We start from the raw sequence: 22,615 nt of genomic DNA, 5'->3' as shown, positions 1-22,615 counted from the left end.
AATCACACGAAATGCCTGTTTCTACTGTACACACTTAACACACTTGGACTTTCCTCTGTGTTGTTTAATGTGCACGTTGAGTTTTTAAACTGCTCTTTGTGGACTAAAACTGCACTAATATTGCAAAGGAAGTCCTGACGGTTCAGTGTTTTGCACAGGTATGTGGCAGGCCTCAGTCCACCCGCACTATTAAAACGGCTCCTCCTAACTATGACAGTATGCAGTCAATAATAAAGCCATTATTATCACACCATTTTGACAAGAATGGAATATTCAGTAAGTACATCTGTCAGACTGCTAAAGAGACATTTTGAGAAATAAAGTGTGTGTGATGACATATATTTGGACATTGTGGCAGTCAGCAGCAAAAATAAGAGAACTAGTTTGGAAGCCTATTTGTCATTCACAGAATTTAATTTACAGTTACTCTGTGGTTGATTTAATGCACTGCTTCATAGCACACATGCTGAAGAAGTCACAGTTGGAGAGGTTGTATGTAATTTACACACACACAAATCCCCAGTGTTAAATCAGCTCTTGCTGTGTTCATTTGTCCAGCTGAGCTTAAATTAAAAGTGAATGTGTTAATTCAGTCTGTAGGTGTTAATTCAACACTGGGGATTTTAAAAAGCAGCCAGTAAATATATTTGGTTCTTAAATTCTGTAGTGTAGCTGTATGTTTAAAACCAGACCTGACTCGAGTCCCTCCTTTCTCTGCTCTGTTCTCGGTGCTCTAGTGGTTGAGTTGAGGAGCTGCTCTGTTCTCGGTGCTCTAGTGGTTGAGTTGAGGAGCTGCTCTGTTCTCGGTGCTCTAGTGGTTGAGTTGAGGAGCTGCTCTGTTCTCGGTGCTCTAGTGGTTCAGTTGAGGAGCTGCTCTGTTATCGGTGCTCTAGTGGTTGAGTTGAGGAGGTGCTCTGTTCTCGGTGCTCTAGTGGTTGAGTTGAGGAGGTGCTCTGTTATCGGTGCTCTAGTGGTTGAGTTGAGGAGGTTCTCTGTTCTCGGTGCTCTAGTGGTTGAGTTGAGGAGGTGCTCTGTTCTCGGTGCTCTAGTGGTTGAGTTGAGGAGGTGCTCTGTTCTCAGAGCTCTGGTGGTTGAGTCATAGCTGCAGGGGTTAACATACATATCTTACCCTCCCAGAAACCTGCTCCACTCCCAGATGTACACTCACAGCAGCATTGAAACATAAAGCTCACTAATTAACACAGTGTGTGTGTGTCTGTGTGTCTAAGGTTAGATGTGGGTGTGTGTTTGAACATGCATATGCACGCACGTGAGAGTGTGTGTGTGTGGGGGGGGGGGGGGGGGGGGGGGGGGGGGTATATAAAATGTTTATGGATTGACTTCCAGGAATATTTGGTAGTTACAATGTTTCATACACACACTGAGCACTTTTGTGTGAGCTATTAATTCCTTGATCACAGTTTGGAAGAATTCACCAGCAGGTGGTGCCATAGTTCAGCCACTTCAGACTGGAAAACAGGGAAGAAAAGAGGAGTACACAATTTAGTACATCGTAATCAATTTAACGATGGAAATTGTACCATCTCCACAAAATGTTGAAATACAGTATTTTGTTTATAATGTATGTTTGTACTTTGGTGGTGTATATCAATGTCAACGTGGGTATGGTGAGGTGGAGCAGTTTCCCCAGGTTTACCGAGGAACACAGGTGAAATGTAGTGGTGTGACAGAATTGTGATGTCTCTGTATAACTCAAACTGACTGACATTTGCATCTGAAACCTGACCTGTATTTGAACTGAACCGTGTCTGTCCCAAACATCAAAGCTCTCATGGTGGTAACCACAGCTACTGCTGAGACATTTCAGTGACACAGAGATGTGTTGATCTAAATATTCAGACCAGTTGAAATCACTAGTCAATGAGGGCAGAAGCCCCTGAGCTAAACCCCCTCAGCCTTGAGCCATTTGCTGGCAAACGTCTGACTGTGGTAGTTTAATGTAGTTAGGAATCTGCTTATAAACAGGGGTGCAAAAGTTCATATTCAAAAACTAAGACTCTGGTTATGATTTTGAATCACCATATTTGTTTGACTAATCAACTCTTCCAGCTGTCTATAGTTGAGTAGAAAAGCCACACTGTTGGAAAAAGAGTGCGTTATGTTTCCTGAACCTGAATGTTGCTTACATAAACAGGAACTCGGCCCTTTCTAAAGGCTGAGAAAAACCACTGGATCCAAACCTGCCCCGTCTACAAATAGAATGAGTCTAACATCCATACTGGCCTCCGTTGGCACAATTTAAACGGATTTAATCTCAGTCTTCCTCAGTCCTGGCCAGTCACGGAGTGCCACTACACTGCGAAGGGGATTTGGGTTTTCCCATTGAAACCCCTTTCCAACATCCCGTGGTATTGCTAAGCAGATTAGCTGAGTTTGGCGTGCTGGAAACAGGGAAACCCTAAAATGTGATGTTCATGGGAATTTTGCTGAATAGGACCAAGAAACATTGTGAAGTTACTGGTAAAAAAAAAAAATACTGTAAATGTACACTGTAAAGCTTAGTAAACTTGTCTTTTTGACGAGAATCTATTGCATCCAAAATCTCTTTCCATCTGCTAAGTGTTTGATTGCACGTCTACCGTACACAGCTCCACACGGTCTCTCTCTCTGGACCTCTCGCACTTTAGAACCTCCAGCTTTGGACTCTCCACCACGGGCAGCAGATCCTTCAGTGCTGCTACTCCCAGACTTTGGACTCTCTTCCTCCGTAAGTGCTTGTCATCGTTATCCTTCAGATCTCTGCTTAACACTTTCTACTTTACTTCTCGTCACTTCTTCATGTTCTCAATCAAACCCTGACCCCGTAATATTGGAGAGGGGGACAAAAATCCAATCATGTGCTTGATGATATAGAGCATGTATGAAAGATGGGGTGTGTACACAGGGTCCACTACGAAACGCTCACACACACACACACACACACACACACACACACAAAAAAACCCCTCTGCCTGCTTTCTTGTTTCTTGGCCAAGGTCACTGGGGTGAAAGTGGAGCAGCAGTGGTCATAAAGAGGAGAACAGGAGAACATGCACATAAAAAACAGTTTTTGCATCACTAACTAGAGAACTCCAGGTCTGCCAGAACAGGCAGATTGAATAATGTATTTATCCTATTATGTGTGTGATACATATTCATTAGGAACACTAAATACGAGACACAGCCGGACTCCAGATCGCTGTATTATCCTCCCTGTCTTTATCATTGAATAATGTGATGTTTACCGAAATTGTGTCAAGTACATTATGAATTAATATGCGAGGTGTTTCCTAACACACGCTCTGCTCCAGATGCCAGGCTAGCGTTAGAGCTAACAGCAGAATTTTCCCTCCACACTGGCTTAAAACACTCAGAACTGTTCCACACGGTGCTGGCGATTGTACACATGTTTGGAGGTTTATTGTCTAGGGTAGGTCACCATATCAACTGGAGCTACTGGTCCTACAGAACCGGCAAACAGTGTAGCTTTGCTAACCGCACTCTCACGTTGGAAATGTTGATATGTTTTGAAAAGGCAGGCTGACTTTCAGAGATGTCAATAATACAGCCAACACAGTCGTCACCAGTCATTTTATCCAGAAGGAATTTTTTCCCCCACACAAGGTCGTCTTCTCAGAGCATCTGAGGGAACAGACATTGGGTAGATAACGAGGGTGATACATCACCATTTAAATGCACCTGTGTTATTACATCCCTCTCTTAATGCTGACTCAGTCATCATAGACACACACACACACAAGCATCCAGCTACTCATACCAAAGCACTTATATCGCTCGCGAGCACACACCCCTTCCTGACTGCTCTACTAAGTGTGGCTGGTGACTTAGGCAGGACGTTGCTGGTACTGGCCGCTGCTGAAGGGGCTGGACGATGACGTTGGCCAGTCAGACCATATGGTGCAACAGTCAGGTAGAGTGAAGCTGCCCAGTGAGAGCTCAGTGCCTCTCTGTGTCCTCGCCGGTCTCTGTCTAGCTCAGTGTCTCTGTGTCCTCGCCGGTCTCTGTCTAGCTCAGTGCCTCTCTGTGTCCTCGCCGGTCTCTGTCTAGCTCAGTGCCTCTCTGTGTCCTCGCCGGTCTCTGTCTAGCTCAGTGCCTCTCTGTGTCCTCGCCGGTCTCTGTCTAGCTCAGTGCCTCTCTGTGTCCTCGCCGGTCTCTGTCTAGCTCAGTGCCTCTCTGTGTCCTCGCCGGTCTCTGTCTAGCTCAGTGCCTCTCTGTGTCCTCGCCGGTCTCTGTCTAGCTCAGTGCCTCTCTGTGTCCTCGCCGGTCTCTGTCTAGCTCAGTGCCTCTCTGTGTCCTCGCCGGTCTCTGTCTAGCTCAGTGTGTCTCTGTGTCCTCGCCGGTCTCTGTTTAGCTCAGTGTGTCTCTGTGTCCTCGCCGGTCTCTGTCTAGCTCAGTGTCTCTCCTCTCTTCAGCTTCTTTTTAGCACATTCTGACAGTCTCTCTCCCTCTCTCTCATTCTTTCTTTCCTTTTCTCATTTCTTCTTCATTTATGTCTGTGAGGATATGTCAGACCACTGGAAATACAAGGTCACACTAAAGCAAGTAGACTGATTCCGGTCCATTCTCAACATGCTTTCATGCTCTACAGTAACATCTAGATTATAAGAGAACCTTGCATTGGTTGCAGGCACCACATATGTGGAAAGCATTGAATCTCTTAATCTGAGTTCTATCAACTTGTTCCTGTTGTATCTTAATTCATTTCATGATGTCTAATTTATCACAGATTGCTGATTTTTCAAGGAAAAAACTGGTTTCTGAAACAGAACTGAAAAGTGGATATATCACAAGAGTCTAATTCTTTTGGCATATACATTTTCTGTTTTGATTCTGATTTCAGAAATGAAGAGTAGACATGCCAAAACAGATTTCTGGCAACTGGTAATCAAAATTAAATCACATGTAAGCACGTTGGTATGAAACCCAAAAATAGTTCTTCAGGTCGTCTAGTCAAACGGGAAGTTGCCAAGAAGCCAGTTTTGGTGAGGAGCCAAAGGCGTGGCTGGCACTGATCAAATACTAGTTCCTTGACGTTTTGCCGACCATTTTGACTGGAAAGATGCGTGGAAAGCCACTTTCTTTTATTTCTAATCATTTGATTATAGGCTTGGACCTGCTGAGATGCTCTCTATGTGTAACAAACACTAAATATCGCTCTTGAGACTTTAAATACCACTTGTCTAGAAAGCTGTGACCTCGGTTTTCATGTAATAGTGTCACCTGGACAGATGAGAAATTCGAGAAGCATTTATTCAAATACAAGTTTGTTGTTTTTTCTAAAACAAGGGAATCAAATGGTTGATATTTACTGCCCTCTTTCTTCATGGAATCTATCAGACTCAACAACACAATCAATTAATCTGTGAAACCAGGAAATCTGGCTGTTACAGTGGATCTTATGACTGCTGGGTTTACTGAGACCAGATAAACTGGAATAACTGTATTATCACAAACCTGGACAATGGTGATAGGGTTAATTTCCTTCGTAAATCTAATCCCCTCCACTAGAAAATCATTCACATCTCGAGTGCACTTCTGAAAAGTGGGTCAGGAGATGTTGAGTCAATGATTATCATCTATGGTGGTAATAATGTACAGAATCCGTCCAAATATTTTAGTTTCTATTTTGTGATATTTCTTGCCTCTGTGTATGACTGTGTATGGAATGTGGTGTATAAATAAACTTGACAAGTCTTGCCTGTATTTGTATTTATGTTGTGTATTTCACATCTGTCATAAGACCTCTACATGTTTATACTGTTTATTCCCTGATGCTCCTGTGTGGCCCAAAGTTTCACTTATACAGTAAGATTAATATTTAAATATTCAGGAAAATTACATGTATTAAAATGTGATCATCACCATAAAAAGAAAGGATCATTTGTTATGTATGTAACATATAGAATGATGGTGACCTATTTCAACCTCAAAGTCAATCATCTATGTGCAATTTATGCTTAAAAACACTAATGCATTAGTGTTTATTTGTGTACCAGATGTCTGCAGACAAGCTTTTTTTTGGGGGGTGTTTTTATTCTAACATATATAAGACCAAGTGTTTCTCTGAAGTCTTTCCAGGAAACAAAGAAGCTTATTTTAGACCTTTAAATGGAACAGTCTTCCCCAACATGTGTACATGTCTGTGGTTGCTCAATGGATTCCTGATTAATTCTGTTAAAATCCCAAAGGCAAGATGTCAAGGCAATTAGGCAAGCGATAGCAACAAGGTTTGGGATTTAATTCTGTTTAATACCTTGTCAAGCTGGATCTCTGTGCCATGACGTGTCTCCTGGTTTTCTTGTTTTCTCAACTGACGACTTGTGACCTAAACGTGGGATTTGCAAAAGCTTTACAACTACGCTGAACAAAACTGAGCATATACCAGGCCCTGGGCTGCAAGGCTTTGGAGACAGACCTGGATATTTCCTTACAGGCAGTGTTATAGGTAGCCTTATAGGCAGTCTTACAGGCAATTGTTCCAATGTTGCAGTTTTGCTAAAATGTTCACTTCCATGAGATGAGCAAGTGTGTTTAGGTTCAAAACGTACTGACATGACGTTGTATGACCCAGTGAATTTCACTTTTTAATTCTACCTGTAAGCTTAATAGCCAAGCCAGGTGCTTGAACTGAAATCCTGGGGAACACCAGAACCTGAACTGTCCACCTCTGGGTTAACAGCATCTTGACCTCAGAGAGCCCTGATTCAATATCTGATTCAACAAGACAAGCTGGAGATGAAAGGTCACAGCAAGTTCTCTGATTAATTGACTTTTCTATTTGCTCAGTTCCATGTCGGACCACAAGGGGTTTGTACACAGTGAGGAACTCTGTAAAGGCTGTATGGACACTGTTAGAAATGTTAATGGATCAGTTGGTCATTTGTCTTTCAAATGGTCAGTGATAGACAGGTTAGCTGACTGTGTCCAGTTTTCCTTCTGAGACACAAAGATAGTAGTCTCTCCCTTCCCCAATCGCTGGGCAACAGAGTGACCAATCAGGCATCTGTGTGGCTGCTTGGGAAAGTTCAGTAATTAGCATATTCTCTGAGCCGCGCGCAGCAGAGATGCGAGTTTGGAAACACGCAACTTAATACAGTGTTCCTGTATTACAGGAAGTGTATGTAGCACTGCTGTACAGTACGAGAGACAATTCATTCTACTAGATCCAAAACTGACATCAAAAAATGGGAGAACATTTGTAAAAAATGATGTAAAGCATATTATAAATATCAGTCTTGGTAAACATTAGCCTCATCCAGTTAAGAGGCATATTTCCATATAGTAGGCCTGGACTACTGAAAGCTAGTAAGAGCTGCGTATAAATCAGAACGATACTGTAGCCATCTAGCATCTGAGGCTAGTGCTTGCAATTTAAACAATGGCATTGTATACTGTATGCTGTTGTTGATCTGCTGCTTTGGTAGTATTGTCCCAGTAGTGTCGATAGTTGTGGACGGACACGATTACTGGACAAACTGAACATTTCAGCTGTTGCGTTTTAGCAGTCCTACTCCAAGCCTGTACTGCTCAGGGTGCGTAGACTAACCCGAAGGCTGTCTCCAGGATGCCCGATTTGAATTACAAAGACGGACTGCCAAATATCGAAACTGACGCCTGGGTTGATGAATCATTTCGCGGGACACATTTTCTAAAGTGTCGCTTGCAATTAGCAGCCAGGGTTGCGTAACATGCCATTCTGTGTGTTAGTGTGGGTGGTGGCACACTCATCAGTGCACTACTCAGTCCATGCAGACATTCAAAAGAAATAAAACTTCTTTGATGACCAAGTATCACAGTTTACCTGGTTGTATTATCTGTGGGACTGAGGGGGGCGAGAGTTGGATCCAAATCTCTGTTTTGATTGGAGCTACAATCTTACAAGAGCTATTTTAGTCTTTGCCCTCTTTCTATATGGATCAGAGTGTCCAGACCAGCACTGATGGGGGACCGTTTACCATGTAGACCACTTTCAGGGTTCGCGTTTGACTGATCTGGAAGACTCTCAAAAATCTACAATGGGACGTTACACACAACACAGATTCACCTTTCATGTGCGTGTTGGGTAGGCAACAGCAGCATTAAGAAGCATGGCCCCATTGCAGAGTGCAGGAGCCCCATTCTTGGGCAGATTTAGGAAATCTAGGGCACTCGAGAATCTCCAAGAAACTTGCCTCTGGTGTCTCATGATTTAAAGCCTTCACAGCTAGAAATGCAAAAATGTGCCGCACGTACTTGCAAAATTCTTCTTTCTCTCTCTCCATCTCGCCAGCATTCCTGTCCTTCATCTCTCTCTTTCTTCCCATGTTCCCCCAGCATCTCTTCAATATTAATAACTCCTTCATATTACTGAGAAAAATGTTTGTCTACCAATAAACCTCACAAAACAAGCACTTGTGTGTCCAGAGCTGATTTAAAGCTGAATTCAGCTTAAAATAAGTTGATATAAGGTTAACATTAATATGCAGGCCCAGTGGTATAGTTTACACAGGCCTTCCTGCAGTCCTTCATCACTGTGCATTGGACGGGAAATGCTGGCTGCCGTCCTGCTCCCAGAGTGGAGATCGCGCAGAGACTCTGTTAAATCGTGGGCCTCAGTGAGAGACTTGGCCAAGGTGGAAATTTCTCTGGCAGCCGCAATCACTTCCTTTATGCTACATCCCTTGCCAACAAATGGCAGCACTTCTGAAACTTTGTCGATTTTACAGACTGTTGCTGTTGCCGCCCTGACGTCTTGACATCTTGGAAATGGCAGAAAGATGACTGATCGAGTAATGAGTGCAAGTTTCGCTGATCGTGTGAGGCATTTTAGGAATTAAATGTGTAATGTTTTTACAAGCTAGACATTTTTCTGCTGTCTCAGTGTAAGATCTTGGCCCTCTAAGAGGATAATGTCTCATGTGACATCATCTTTCTTCCTAGGGCACTTGTTGGCCTGGCGTTTGGCAGGCTAGCGTTTGTTGGGCTGACATTCGGTGGGCTGGCATTTGTTGGACTGGCATTCGGTGGGCTCTTGTTTGGCGGGCTGGTGTTTGGTGGGTTGGCGTTTGTTGGGCTGGGGTTTGTTGGGCTTGTGTTTGGCGGACTGGTGTCTGGTGGCGAGGTCTATAGCTTGTGTTCCCATTCAGATCCCAGCTATACTGTGTGGACCGCTGGGCACCTATTCAGCCGTCTGTTTTTGCACTATGTTCAGTGTTCTTAGCTAGCACACGGCCCTAAGGACACTTACTAGCGCACTACGATATGCACCTGCCACTTGAGAAGGTGAGCAGGTGGCTTTCACTCAGGGCATGGAAGATGAGTTGGACTCTTCTCAGCGTAAGGTTCCTACATACCCCTTATATACACATACTACATTACTGGGTTTTTTCCTTGCAATTTGTACCTTGTAGCAGTGGGTAATTATGAAAAATTGGCAATGTCTCCAAACAGAAAGTAGTAAGTTAGAAAATTTATTTTTTATGTTGTGCCGTTACACTGAGTCTTACAAGGATATGACTGATGGAAATCTATTACAATTGGAACAGAATAAAAAGATGGTAAATTAGCAAATAATTAAATTGGATACAGCTCTTTAGAAGCTCCAATCAGCCAATCAGAAATCAATGAAATTACCTGGCTTTTCTTTGATACTATGCACGATTCCAATAAAACCTTCAAGAACTGTTCCATGTGAATGTTTGCCGTATGTCTTAGCTGGGGACAACTGACACGCACTACCAGAAATTTCTAAATGGGCCTTTAACGATACAGAGAAAACGAGCATGATCAACTTATGCCTCAGTGCTACTGAACAAACCTACTGACAGGTGGGTATAGATTTGGGTCCTAGCAGACAGTGACACAATTGCTCCTTGCTTTTGAAAAGTTTTAAACAACTTTTTCAACTTTGTTTTCTTTTTCTTTTCAAAATTCAAATGAACCCTGGGTATTAATGTGCTCTCCCCAGACGGAGCCCAGCCCTAGCCTATGGCCCAGAAGCAGAGTTCGACTAATTACAGAGGGAGAGAGCTGTTAATATTTCACCCCTTACTGTCAAGAGTGTGTGTGAAAGGCCTAAAGCGCGAGACAACACCTTCTGTTCGATACGAGGCCCTCAGCGAGCGATCTCTGCACGAACTCCCCAACATGGCTCCCGCTGCCGCCGGAGCGCACTCAGACAGGAGGAGAGGGGGATCACATTTCTTTAGACAACTTTTTCTGTGCATTCCTGTGTTTTTATTTTGTAGCTTGTTGCATCAGTCTTTGCACGGTTGGTGCTTTTATGTCGATTACTTACCCGGAATGTGACGGGGTTTAAGATTAAACAAAGAGTTAGAAATGTAATAATGAAATTAGTAACATTAATATAAAGCTCCTAGAAGACCCAAATTCTGATCCACTCGGAGTAATAAGAGACGTTGGTAAATGATGTATGAATAATAAAGCAGATAAAATTGGGTTAAGTCCAATTAGTAAACACCATTATTTCCTTGTTACACAGATATATGCAGCTATTCTTGTTTTTGTTTATTTATTTTACTTTTTTTAGATATCATAATTCATTTTTCTTGCAATTTGTGTTTCTATGTAGCCTGAATTTAAATAAATAAAAATAAAAAGGTAAACAGCACATTAATTCCGCCTCCGTGGGTTATTCTGAGCCCACTGCGGGGTGGGCTTCTGCTCTCTGCTCCTCTCACAGGTTAGAACAGGTGTATTTATTTAGACGTGCTTTCTTTAACATGTGTTTCTGAATACAGTGACTGCCAGGTGGCATTAGCTGTTTGACACTTTAATGCTTTTGGTCCAACTACGGCTTCTGGAATATTTTTGCTTCCACTACTGTTGGTATAGCAAACAATAAACATGTCCAAGCAAATGGTCCAATATTTCTCTGACAACAAGTAAAATGACTTTCCACAGGTTCGCTTTTACCTTGTTGGTTTTATGTCTGTCAATGCAGTAAATGTTTATCTGTTTATCTGAAAAAGACAAAAGTTCAGTTTGGTGTATTGTGCGAGTCATTACCGACATACAGCAGTTCCCCAAATCTTTTCTTTCATAAAGTCTACAGTAGAGTGCGCGTGCATGCTGAAGCAAGCTTGTGGGAAGGTGGCAGGCATTGACCTTTGGACATGCAAGCGGAGTATTAGAAATTAAAAGCATTAAATCAGCATTTGGTGGCGGGGAGGACACACCCGTCAAGGGCGAGAGAGCGACAGTGGTGATTCCGCAGACAGGTCACCCGCCGGCCTGAGTGATGCGCTTCATTAGGAGAGTACAGCGCTTGGGGAAATGAACATTTAGACTTGGCCAGCGCAACCAGCATCTCTTTTCTTGATGAAGGGGAGGTGTGTTTATCGCCACTTTTGTCGCTGCTCAACTGACCACTAAATTGTGACTCAGTCTTTAGTGATCTTAGCCAAATCATTTTTGATGCATTTTTGTCTGATTATGGTAGCACGTACCGGCGCAGACGAGTATCGGTTTGAACGTCATCTGGCCTGAGAACAGGCCTCGTTTATGAAAGGAATAGTCATGCCGTATCCAATCCACCATACTGCATCAGAGCAGGTGTGAGTGTAATACACACTCATGAATCTTTACTCAGAAGTAAACTGGCATAGAACGAGTTACAGTAACTCCTACTGGTTTTAAGGTCCCATAACAGGTGTTCGGATCATAAACGGTCACACACCGTAAAGGGCCATGCCACATATTCAGAACGTCAGTATTTTTGTAGTATACTTGGTGTATATTGAACAAACTAACATCATGCATATCAGCTGCAAAGTTAGTCAGAAATGTGAACTGTACAAAGGATTTTATTTTTGAGTGAACAAAGCCGGTGTGTCTTTTACAGTTGTGATTATGCTTGTTTTGTGAATTAAACACGCTGGTGTGTGTCATCATAAAACACCCTCTGACTCATTAATTTTTTACCTTTTACCAAACTAACGATAGCAAAAGAGGTAACAAAAAAAGCTACCTAAAAAATACGTATGCATATAACTAATATTACTCTTAAAATGCGTCCCTAAGCCCTTGGTTTAAACCAACCAGACAATGTCGACCTTCTTTTCAAACAAGACCTTATAGAAAAGCCATTCTCAAACCTTTCACTTCGAATTAGGCCCCTCACTGAACCATTAGGCTAAAGCTCACCGCTTCACTCCCCTGATCTAAGAGCATAAATCAGGGATTGTTCCCCTCTGGCACGCCCACCCCGCTTAATTTGAACACCTTATTAGCTTTAATTTCGTTTAAAATGAACATGCAACCTGACTGAGATGAAGGCAATTAGCACGCGCTGGCCCGCTGAATGGGAACGGCAGGAAGGATGTGCCGCTCGAACTGATGTGCTCATTCCCTCCCAGCGGTTTGTGCCTGTTTGTGCCGGCTCCGGGTCCCATGTGGTATCCCGCCAGGCACGGTCTTGGCGCTGTGCCAGATCCTCCAGTTATCTGTTTAAACAATTTAAGTGCCTATTTCAGGAACAAGGGACTGCGTAACACCCACCTACTCTCTCCACGCTGACTCAGGGGTGCCATGGCAACAGTCCACTTTGGTCACAATAACACGAGGCACTGAGCGCGGTCAGTGCATCCTGAGCGCCAGGTCAACATTTCGATCTTACAAGCAGCTGCGCTCTGATTGGCTCTCCACGCGCAATACCCGCCAGGTACCCAGTGGCAGAGTGTGATATTAATATGTTTTGATTTTTGCTTCTCCTTCAGGTCGGCCGGACAATTGATTTGCTCTGTGCAGCTTTAGGCGATGTTTCAGGAATACGGAAAATTATAAGGAGATGCAGTTGAAACAAAATAATACTGCATAACACAAAAAATTACATGACTCCACTGTTCTCTAAAAGAAGCAACCCAAAGTAACCCTACACCACCCAGTTGTATACATTATTATGCTCTAATTTGAAGCGTTTGTACCATTTTAAGATCTTAACCTCCTGTGGTGTTGAGGCAGACCTGTCTGTCCAGAAGAGTCTGAAGACTGAAGAAACCACCTTCAAAACTGAGACTTGGAGCGTCACCTTACCTCTTTACATAAAAAATGTTTCTGTTAGTGGATGTTTATATATTTATCTCACACTCAGGCCTTCTAGCAGTGGCCTGGGAGTTTGAGTGTGTGTGTGTGTGTGTGTGTGTGTGTGTGTGTGTGTGAGTGTGCGAGTTTGAGGGTGCCATATTTTCACTGTTCTAGGATTTCACTCTTCTGGACTGAAATTGATGATGTCACAGCCCCAAGTGCCCCCATCACCACGGCGACAACCTTGGTGTTACCTTCCAACATTCTCTCTATTTCCTCTTTCAGTTCCTGGTATTTTTCCAGCTTCTTATATTACTTTCTTTAGATGTTTCCATCACTTGGAATGGCTACGTCTATCACCACTGCTGTGTTCTGCATCTTGTGTACTATCACCCCGTCACTATATATGTATATGACCCCATCACTATATATGTATATGACCCCTTCACTATATATGTATATGACCCCATTACTATATATGTATATGACCCCTTCACTATATGTATATGACCCCATCACTATATATTTATATGACCCCCATCACTATATATGTATATGACCCCATCACTATATATGTATATGACCCCCATCACTATATATGTATATGACCCCATCACTATATATGTATATGACCCCTTCACTATATATGTATATGACCCCTTCACTATATATGTATATGACCCCATCACTATATATGTATATGACCCCATCACTATATATGTATATGACCCCTTCACTATATATGTATATGACCCCATCACTATATATGTATATGACCCCCATCACTATATATGTATATGACCCCATCACTATATATGTATATGACCCCCATCACTATATATGTATATGACCCCATTACTATATATGTATATGACCCCTTCACTATATGTATATGACCCCATCACTATATATTTATATGACCCCCATCACTATATATGTATATGACCCCATCACTATATATGTATATGACCCCCATCACTATATATGTATATGACCCCATCACTATATATGTATATGACCCCTTCACTATATATGTATATGACCCCTTCACTATATATGTATATGACCCCATCACTATATATGTATATGACCCCATCACTATATATGTATATGACCCCTTCACTATATATGTATATGACCCCATCACTATATATGTATATGACCCCCATCACTATATGTATATGACCCCTTCACTATATATGTATATGACCCCCCATCACTATATATGTATATGACCCCCATCACTATATGTATATGACCCCCATCACTATATGTATATGACCCCCATCACTATATATGTATATGACCCCCATCACTATATATGTATATGACCCCATCACTATATGTATATGACCCCATCACTATATGTATGTGACCCCCATCACTATATATGTATATGACCCCATCACTATATATGTTTATGACCCCATCACTATATATGTATATGACCCCATCACTATATATGTATATAACCCCATCACTATATATGTTTATGACCCCATCACTATATATGTATATAACCCCATCACTATATATGTTTATGACCCCATCACTATATATGTATATGACCCCATCACTATATATATATATATATATGACCCCATCACTATATATGTATATAACACCCCTATCACTATATGTGTGTGTGTGTGTGTGGGTGTGTGTGGGGGGGGGTGAGTGCATGTGTGAGTGTGTGAGTGTGGATTTCTAAGAACGACTACCAGAACACTGGTCCACGTCCTTCTGGCTCAGTGTTGTAAATGTAGACGTAGATCTGCTAAGACAGCGCGGGTTGAATGATCACACTTGGGAATAAATAGCCCCGCCCGCAGGGTAATACTCACACTGGCTAGGGTTCAAACATGGATTTTATTAATGCAGTTGAGTCAGTAGGCACAGCCTGTCAGTACCTCTGTCTGTAGGCTCCACAGCCCGTGAAAGACAATGTAGTCCACATTAAAGTTCACAGAATGAGGAATCACTGATATGAAGCGACTCGGCTCCCATGCTGAGCTGAGAGAGAAGCTGCATCTCTGTGATGTTTAAAGTCCAGACCTACTGCAGCACCATTTGACTTGTGATGTACACGTTAGCCTGAACAACTTTCTGTGTTTTGTGAACGAGGGAAGGTCTTTGCATGTGTACATATTTCTCTTTTTTGCGCGGCCCGTCGTGAGGAATAGTGTGAGGTTATGATGGTGCGGGTGAGGATGAGTTTTAAGATGAGATTCCGGCCTGATGTTAGCAGTTGACTGGGGATTTTCATGAGTTTGGCAAACGTCACCTTTCCAGTGAAACTATTGTCACGAACCTCAGCATGATTTGTCCAGCAAAATACAAGCACAAAGAGCCCAGTGCTCAGAGATTTGGTCAGAATAAACACGATTATGAGAGATTAGATCCAGATAAGTACAAGGGTTGTAGCTTCTTAACTGCAGCTATTTGCAGAATTCCTAATTAAGGCTTAGTTCTTACAAGATGAGCAATGCAGTGAGAGTAGCTTATGCAGACAGACCGTGAAGGATCTCACTACAGGCTTGAGTGGCAGTGCAGCTAATAACACTGAATAGACCGTAAAACACTCGAGCAAGAGGGTTTTTATTTTTTTCAAGGAAGAGTTCTTCTCTCTTTCTCTCTCTTGCTCTCTCTCATTCTCTCTATCTCTCTCTCTCTTTCCTCCCCCCATTCTTTCTCTGGATAAATGCTTTCTTGAGCACTGTAAAGCTCTATACAAGAGCAACACTGCATACTTACATTGTTCATTTAACTTGTTTACATTTTTATGTGTGTGTGCGTGTGTGTGCGTGCGTGCGCACACATTCTTAACAGATTTGTTTTTAGATTTATTTATTTATTTGTTTTAATTGATTCATGTCTGTCTAATTATTCTTGTTCCATCTGGATGACAGTTTCGTGATTGTACAGCCTTTGTGTTTGAATAATACACTTGATGAAGTGAATGAAATTGGAATTGGAAACACATTAATGCACCTGGCAGACCAGAGCAGCGCTGGGCAACTTTAGGCTCTAATTCCATGGTCATACCTGTAGGCAAACGCTAATGTAAGAGTTATGCATAATTAATCTTTCATTAATTTGTATAAGAATCATATGAAAATGCAAAGTGTACCACAATATGGTTGCAGTCATAACCTCAACTTAGAAAAACAAAAACAAATGCAGGCAAATGTATAAAAAGATTCCAATTATGTCATAATGGACTGCATATTCCATATATTTGCATGTATATACACACACACACACACATACACAGACACACACATATATACATACACACGGACACACACACAGACACGCACATGCACACACGCACGCACACACACATATGCACACGCACACACACACGCACGCATGTACGCACACACACACGTGCACGTACGCACACACACACACGCGCACGTACACACACACACACATGCACATATACACACACACACAAACACACGTGCGCACACACACACACACATATGTGCGCACACACACACATACGCACGCACAAACACACACACACACAACCTATTGAGACATTCTACACTAATGGCCCCTCCCTCCTCTCCCCTGGTGAAGAGAAATAAAAACATATATTCTATATATACAGAACACTGGATTATAACACTGGATTATAACACTGGATTCTACTCTTATCTGAACTTCTCTGAAATGTAGGTCAACTGAGGCCATGAGCTAAGTACACTGGAGGTTAGTAATCTTGCACTAGTTCTCACCTGACAGCCATTCCAGCTTTAGGAGTCTCACAGGAAGAGAGTTTATTGACGTTGTAGTTGGTGAAGAGAGCCTGCACAGCCTGGACTGCCAGCTGTTACATGACCCCTGCGGGTGTGCGGGGCCGAGCTACTGACCAACCAGAAGACAGCGCGTCACTCCCACGACGACAGCACAGAGCTCTCTCTGTTGAACACCTGCCACCAGACATTCATGACGAAACCGAATGCTTCTCTAAAACACTGGTGCAACCCTCACCATTAGTGGCGTAAAATGAATCAGAATTTATTTACCTTAATAACAAGTTTTCTGATGCTCTGTTGGGATTGTCCAATAAGATACTGCACCCTGTGGACTCTGACTAATGTGTGCTCAGGAGTCAGAGCATTCGCTGAGGTCGTGAACTCCTGACAGGAAGTCTGACCACAGAGCCTTCTCCCTGGACTGCAGTGGAAAGGTTACTCGGGTTCAGAGGAATTCCAGTCCCAGTCCCAAAGGTCCTGGTCATGCAGATTTTCTGATCTCTTTACGTCTGAGTCAGGTGTGATGACAAAGTGGACATTAACCATCAATTCCACTATAAAGGATTACAAAATCCGGAGCTGGAGTTGTAGCGGAGCTCCAGATTTGAGCCCCTCTGTTCCAGTTTGCTGGGGAGCTGGTTTAATCCGCTCTCTGGAACACTCTGACCTTTGGCAAACCCAGCCTTCCTGGTGGGGAATACGACTGTTTCCTGCCTCTGCTGGACACCGTACATGGAAACATGGGGTTGGCTAATCAGGGGCTAAGGGACCCCCCTGCCTCCCCCCCACCCCCCACCCCCCGCGATGGCGCTGCGACAGGAAACGTGGCTGGAGCATGCTCAGTTTCGAGGAATTTTAGGGCCTCAGTCAGACTACTAAAACGTTTTTAGTATTAAAATGTTTGTTTCTTTTTTGATCTGCTTTATTTGTCTTTTAACTGCTCCACTCTATCTTATGACTCATTGTAATATGTGATAATGCTACATGAAAATTAATGACCCGTGTGAAATGACATAAGTAACGTGAACACAGTGTGTGATAGAACTATTGCGATATCTCGTGTAATATTCCCAGTCTCACTGTCACAGTGCAAAAGCCTCATTCTGCTCTGTCTGTCAGAGCTAATAGTCTCTTCCCTGTCTTAAGACTTCAGCCTGACTAATTCCACCTGTAGAGTCCCATTATCTGGGAGCACTTTCCCAGTAGCAGGGATCTGCTAAAGCAGCACGCCGGCTGGGGCTTGGCAGAGGTGCAGGGTGTGCCAACCACAGGCTCTCCTCACACCAGGAGTTAGTGCTGGCTAATTGCTCACGCCGCGTCTGTCCTGACGAGAACTTTCGATTGGATGAAGCAAGCAGGAGCCAGGTTCCCATAATCCGTGTTCAGCATCAGAGGCATCACATGGATATTCCGGATGTGGAAACAGCTGTTTCCAGGAATAACCGTGTATAACGTGCTGGATTCACTTTTCTGATTAGCAGTAGCAAATGTGTGTTTGTGAGTGACACAGAGATCTAGTATGGTGCATGAATCACAACAGTGGCATTAATAGAGCTGCTTTGGTGTAACTCGCATTCCCACATCCTGTGCAGCCAGCAGACTTGGGTTGAACTATTTAAAGTGCGTGGTCCTTGGATTGAAGGCTTTAGTAACCGGCCGTGCGCTAAGCGCTTATTTGGTTCTATACATCTGAGAGCATATCCTGTAGAAATAGTAACACAAGCAAAGGCGTTGTGGTATGTTTAGTGGGAACAGAAATTATCTATTTTGATAGCCAAGGATGATAAAATCACAAAAGTAAGGATTGTCTGATTTTTTCCCTAAACATTGGAGCTTATTTAATAGTGTACATTCAACACTTCAGCACGGTATAACTGTATTATAGTATATAGAATTGTGTACTGTATAACTGTACAACAGTATAACAGTATAACCATATAACTGCATAATAGTATAACAGTATAACTGTATTACAGTATAACTATATTAATAGTATAACTGTATAACCATGTAACTGCGTAATAGTATAACTGTAGAACTGTTTTTAATTGTATTCACATTTGAACAAGATTATATTGACTTTCTAGGACTGAAGAGCGTGGTGTTGGGAAATTAAATGTATGAAAGATGAAATCTTCACAGGACTAGAACTTTGACATAAATAAAGGCCATTTTACAAATCCCAGATTGTAGTCCAGATTCCGAACAGGCTGAGACACAGATTCCGAACAGGCTTCCGCAGACACCCAGCGGACGTGATTCAGAGCTGTCGTGATGGACAGTCGGCTGTCAGATAGGTTGAGTTTCCCAGGGTTTCAGAACTTCCTGCTGATATCCAGTCGGCTCCGCCTGCCGGCTGCCTGCTCTGCGTGTCTGGGTGTCGCTTTGTTTCGCTGTAGTTATCGCACTTATCACTTCGACGTATTTGAGGAGTTTGACGTGTGTTTTGAAGTTAATGTCTGCACAGGCTCTGATGAAACTTGGTGTTTCTGTTCTCATTATCCTGCTTCTTTTTGTAGCATCAAGATTTTAGAGCTGCATTAGCCCTGTAGTCACTTTTAATGAGAAAGTCCACACAGTCTGTGCATACAGTACGAACTGCTGATCACCGGTTAAACTTTCTGTTGCCTGTTTTTGCTGAACTTACAGATCCTGTTTTAAACTTGAGTACCAGCACAGTTGGACTGTCAACTCTGCTGAGTAAACGTGACACATAACAAAAATGTTTTATTCTGTTTTATGAAAACACCACCTGTTTTGCCAAAAAAGATTTTGCAGTGTTGTAAAAACCAAAACCTATAATGATTTAAATAATTAAAATCATTATATTCTTTTATTTCTTTCAGACATAGAGCAGTAAAATCTCTAGTAAGCTGACCAATATTATAGATTTAGGTTAAAGCTCATTATTATGACAATTGAGGATCAACAACTAACTATTTATCTGAGAGTTACTATTTATGTTTATAGTTTTTCAGTGGATGGATTACACACACACACACACACACACACACACAGAGACAGACTTAATTAGTGCGCTTCATGGGTTTGGCCAGCAGAGGGGGCATGGTTTTAGTTGCATAGACCTAGAAGTTAGAAAGCAGTCTTTATTTGCTGTTAACTGACATTGAAAAATTCCATATGCCACTTACTATGCATCATTCGCCAAATTCCAGTCATGTATGCATGAGCCGACGAGGAGCACTCTGACTGCAGACCACCGTTTAAGGAGAGTAAGTCTAGTTGGAGTGGCAGCGTAGGGGTTGCAGTTGGATGAGTGACATGTGACAGGTGTCCAACAGAATCATCTCAGACAGAGAGAGCAGATGGAGCTGGAAAGAGAGATATGGTGTGATTTCTCCCCAAGGTTCAGCAAGTCAGGCACGACTCTAAAACTACAGGTGACTGTGAACTAGGGGGGAGGCACCTGGGGAAGAGGGAGGGAGGCATACACGGGAGTCAGATAATGGGGAGAGAAAGAGACAGTGCGAGACAGAGAAGGAGAGAATGAGAGCAAGATGTAAAGAAAGCAAGAAGGCAGGAGAGAGCGAAAGGGAGAGAGAGCGAGAGAGAGATAAAAGCAGACACACAGGCAGTGTTTGGACAGACTCCTCCCCATCAGCCGTGACATGGCCGACAGGTAGCAGCCACACAGCTGACCGTCACGTAAACATGACGCCCTGCAGGTGCAACACCCCAGCGGCTCCATCTTTATTACACAGTTAGGGCAGAAACATCAGTCAGCCTGATTACTAGAGTGTGTTAGACACATGCAAACACGCATGAGGCACCACACTACACCCACACGCACATTACACAACACCATACACACACACACACACACACACACACACACTACACCCACACCCACATTACACAACACACACCACACCACACCCACACCACACCATGCCAAAATCACACCACACCACATCGCACACCACGAAACAACCACACCACACTGTTGAATTGACACTTACAGTGTTTCACATTCTCTCAAACTGGGAACATATAAACACCACAGGTGTTATTTCACCGTGAGCATTGGTATGTTCCATTTGCATATCTTAAGACATTTCTTAAGTTGTCTGAAAACATTGCTAATGGCTGAGAAATTATGCAACCAATATTATCAAAACAAAAACATTTTTGCCAGTACAGAATAACTGAGGATCGTGATTAATAATGATCCAGTTAATCAATGATATGCAGTTACAGACTTTGGATTCAGTGATAAAACTGCAGAAGGGAGACAAAGTTTTCACGATGCCTGTAGATATCTGGTCCTGCTTTCTGAACATCACAGGGTGAATCATGAAAGTCAAGGAGAGAGCAGACCGGACGGAGATGGTGTGTAAAAAATTCATCAGAGAGAAAGGGAGTAAAAGGATATATTTGCCAGGATGGAGGAGTTTCTCCAGACGTTTTCTCACTACATATCTGCATCAAACAGAAATTTCCTTTTATGTCACATGTTAAGAAACTGATCCGTGGCACCTTGCACAGTCCAAGTCAAATCTCAACAAACCCTTATAAGAATGTGACAACTGGTATTGTAAAAAGCACCATATAAATAAACTTTGCTTTGCTTTATAAGGACACAAGGAGCTTAATCCTTATGGAATGTTGTCAGTGCATCATCAAATCCAAGGCAGCGCATTATAACGCCTTACAGGGTATTTTTGTTGCCTGCTCAGTATAGGAGAGTCTTTCCCATCACTGGACCTGTCTGTAATCATAATTATCCCTTCTTCCAACACACCTGGTTTAACTAATGAGTTAATAATCTAGGCCTCCATGAAGGAAAGGGGTACAGGAAACACTTGCAGAGGTCTCTCAACGCCAGGGCTGGGTACCACCAGAGAAAACACTACAGAGCAGGTCTCTCAACGCCAGGGCTGGGTACCACCAGAGAAAACACTACAGAGCAGGTCTCTCAACGCCAGGGCTGGGTACCACCAGAGAAAACACTACAGAGCAGGTCTCTCAACGCCAGGGCTGGGTACCACCAGAGAAAACACTACAGAGCAGGTCTCTCAACGCCAGGGCTGGGTACCACCAGAGAAAACACTACAGAGCAGGTCTCTCAACGCCAGGGCTGGGTACCACCAGAGAAAACACTACAGAGCAGGTCTCTCAACGCCAGGGCTAGGTACCACCAGAGAAAACACTACAGAGCAGGTCTCTCAACGCCAGGGCTGGGTACCACCAGAGAAAACACTACAGAGCAGGTCTCTCAACACCAGGGCTGGGTACCACCAGAGAAAACACTACAGAGCAGGTCTCTCAACGCCAGGGCTGGGTACCACCAGAGAAAACACTACAGAGCAGGTCTCTCAACGCCAGGGCTGGGTACCACCAGAGAAAACACTACAGAGCAGGTCTCTCAACGCCAGGGCTAGGTACCACCAGAGAAAACACTACAGAGCAGGTCTCTCAACACCAGGGCTGGGTACCACCAGAGAAAACACTACAGAGCAGGTCTCTCAACGCCAGGGCTGGGTACCACCAGAGAAAACACTACAGAGCAGGTCTCTCAACACCAGGGCTGGGTACCACCAGAGAAAACACTACAGAGCAGGTCTCTCAACGCCAGGGCTAGGTACCACCAGAGAAAACACTACAGAGCAGGTCTCTCAACACCAGGGCTGGGTACCACCAGAGAAAACACTACAGAGCAGGTCTCTCAACGCCAGGGCTGGGTACCAGTAGGGCAGTAATAAGCTGTCAGGAAAAACCGGCCCAGGTGGGGAGGAGGCTGGGGCAGTTTTACTAATTAGGACCATCAGAGCAGTGTACGAGAG

At 43.2% G+C, this 22,615-nt stretch overlaps 1 long non-coding RNA gene across 1 annotated transcript; it reads right to left on the bottom strand.

Annotated features, from left to right (window-relative positions):
- Window positions 1–14,894: 14,894 nt before the first annotated feature.
- On the bottom strand, window positions 14,895–17,488 carry LOC113589547. The gene is made up of 3 exons (XR_003411999.2): window positions 17,082–17,488; window positions 16,791–16,985; window positions 14,895–16,089 (listed from the first exon to the last, which is right to left on the bottom strand). It is a non-coding gene; the product is annotated as an uncharacterized LOC113589547 (long non-coding RNA).
- Window positions 17,489–22,615: the final 5,127 nt, after the last annotated feature.

This window comes from Electrophorus electricus, chromosome 11 (genome assembly GCF_013358815.1).
Source record: "Electrophorus electricus isolate fEleEle1 chromosome 11, fEleEle1.pri, whole genome shotgun sequence".
NCBI lineage: Eukaryota > Metazoa > Chordata > Actinopteri > Gymnotiformes > Gymnotidae > Electrophorus > Electrophorus electricus.
The sequence above is the reverse complement of the archived record's forward strand: the minus strand, read 5'-3'. Positions and strand labels throughout refer to the sequence as shown.